This window comes from Pantherophis guttatus, chromosome 5 (genome assembly GCF_059756535.1).
Source record: "Pantherophis guttatus breed Tessera chromosome 5, ASM5975653v1, whole genome shotgun sequence".
Taxonomy (NCBI): Eukaryota; Metazoa; Chordata; class Lepidosauria; order Squamata; family Colubridae; genus Pantherophis; species Pantherophis guttatus.
Genome location: NC_142067.1, coordinates 47,546,338 through 47,549,383, shown reverse-complemented (window position 1 = coordinate 47,549,383; position 3,046 = coordinate 47,546,338).

Here is a 3,046-nt window from a genome sequence, read left to right as displayed (position 1 = left end):
GAATTGAAGCAGTGGAGCTTTCAGAGGAGGGAGGTGGGGGCACTCGAAAAACAGCAAATTCAGCAGCCCCCCTTCTCTTCCCCCCCCCCCTCTTCTCCTGAGCTGGTTTTTGCAGGGGCTATTAAAGCGGTGGCCAAAATTCATCTGGCAAAGCCAAGCCGTCATCATCGATCTTTCTTAGCGTTCAGGTTTCATTGAGGGCTCCCACTCTGCCCGCCCCCCCTCCCAAGTGGGGCTCTGTTCTGAGAAAACATACAGTATGTGGTTTTATTCTTCTGGGTTGTTAAACTCCCCTTCTTTTATCTGCATACACATTTCAGTCTGACAACCTCTACCATAATCCAGATATGTTTGCAAATTTCGTATTTGGTGTTGAGGCTTAAAAACTAATTAATGGGCATGCACAGAGTGCCATAGCAATGAGTGAATAAAGACATACAGCGCGCACAACACCACCCCACCCCCCTTAATGTGAGGTAATTTAGAGCAAGCAGCTCTTTCTTTTTACCCCATTGAATCACAAGTGGCAAAGGGTCAAATAACGAATCTTGTCAGATTAGTGACCCAGGTGAACTATAAGGCAACACACTGCATTACATTTTTAAAGTATAAATGATCACATATATTACAACATTTTGTTACAAAGGTCAGTTTTACTGTTGCAGATCAAAAGCAAGTTACACTAAACTGCCATGTAATTGGTAACTGGCTGAGTATAATGTGAGAAATCGGATTCCCACGTTGCCCTAAGACATGGTTGTTTGAACTATTGCCTTCTGTATAAGACTCACTCCATGGTTGGATTCACACCTCAGGTTAAGCCAAAATCCCCAAATTTCACATTATGGCTTGCATAATGTACAGAGGCAGCCAATACTGTCTTCTGCTGGGGATTATATTATATTATTTTAAATGGGCATTTTAATCCCTTACGTTATATGTAGTACAGATAGTCCTTGACTTACAACAGTTTGTTTAATGACTGTTCAAAGCTACAATAGTTTTTTTTAATTTGATTTATATATAATAGGACTATATAATAGTCCTGAGAAAAGTGACTTATGACCGTTTTTCACAGTTATGACCGTTGCAGTATCCCCCCCTTGGTGGATGTGGCTTGGTGGGCGTGGCAGGGGAAGGATACTGCAGAGTCTCCATTCCCACCCCACTCCAGGGGAAGGATTCTGCAAAATCCCCATTCCCACCCCACTCTGGGGTCAGTCAGAGGTGGTATTTGCTGGTTCTCTGAACTACTCAAAATTTCCACTACCGGTTCTCTAGAACCTATCAGAACCTGCTGAAGCACCCCTGGGTTAGATGTGATTGTATCAGGGGTGAAATGCTCTCAATTCAGACCGGATCACCCGATCCGGTAGCGATGGAGGCGGGTGGTTCGGAGAACCGGTAGCAAAAATCCCTGCCCCCCCCATGCCCAGCTGAGCTGCACAATCATCAGAGGCTTTTTTTAAAAAACTTTTAAAAGCATTTTTTCTACAACCTCTTAGGCCAAAAAATGCTTTTAAAAGTAAAAAAAAAAAAAAAAAGCCTTTGATGATCGTGTGGCTCAGCTGGGATCGTCAAAGTCTTTTAAAAGAAAAAAAAGCCTCTGCTGATCAGGCAATTTAGCTGGGATCGTCAGAGCGGTTTGAAAGCATTTTTTTACAACCTCTTCACCGAAGAGGTTGTAGAAAAAATGCTTTTAAAAGTAAAAAAAAAAATTGGCCACGCCCACCCAGTCACATTACTCCCCCATCAAGCCACGCCCATAGAACTGGTAGTAACAAATTTTAGATTTCACCACTGGATTGTATGTAAGAATGGCATGTGCTTAAGAACAGCAATACATCAGTATTGCAGGGTGGATTCTATATGAATCCAGATTTCTGTAATAGCAGACTGGAAATTTTACATAAAAATCTAACTCTTAAAATCAGTTGTTTGATCTAATTATTATCTAGAATTATCTATTTCTTTCTAAGGCTAAATCATCTCTTTTGCCTAGCACAAAAATGGCCTACTAACAATTTCGCAAGCACGTTTGCATGCTTCCACCTATTATTCAACATTCTCCCTCAGGCTGAGATGTCTGCGGACAGTTTAAGATTCTCTATTTTTAAGTGTTGGCTTTTCTCCCCTAATATCCTGATATAAATGCTGTGTTTAGGAATATATAGTGAGTTGAAGTGGATTGAGGAGTTGGCCTGTTCCATGCCAGCAATGTTCCATGCCAGCAATCTTTTGGTTCCAGTTGTTCAGCCACTTGCCTGTGGCTACAAACCTTTTGCTCTGCTTCCTGATCTCTTCACCCATCTTTTAGTTCTTTTCCTGCCTGCAAAGGAAATCCAATTCTGCAATGGCTTTTCTTAAAAATGGCTTGATTGATTCACTAATCCAGTGATAAACCCTGAAAGTAAAAGCCAGGAAAGTGAACAGGTCATGTATGCCATAATTGAAAGTGTAACTGAAAGGAACTTGGCAGTCTGCTTGATAGAAAATTCACTCCCAGTACCTGTTACTTCCAGCAGGAGTTGGCTGTAGGGATTCATAGTTTAGATGAATCTGAAATAGATTCTATTAGTTTACAGCAAACCTCTTTGTCAGGGTTCCAAGTAACACCTCCAATGAAAGAAGACTCTGAGGGTTGAAGTTCCTCAAAGTTCCATTTTATTAGAGATGTAATATTGGCACATCTGGGAAAACCCGAATCTGAAAGCTTCCAGGTTTTCCCCACCCAAAAGAAAGCCCAGCACTCACATGTCCATCACATGGTTCAATCAAAGCACTGTGCCAACTGGAGATGCGTCGGAGTCACACCCCTCTAGGTGCAGGGCAAGATGTCCTTGACTCTCTGAGAAAGGAATGTTATTATGACTACATATCACCCATGCTCCATACAATCCCCCCTCCCAGTTTCCCACAGCAATAAATGTGGCAGGCCTGAAGGCCCAATGCAAAAGATGGCTTTCAGGCCTGACACTCTTTTTCAAACTCTAGCTCTTAGCAGCACATATCCACTGGCTTCATCTTGACTGCACAGTTCTGGATG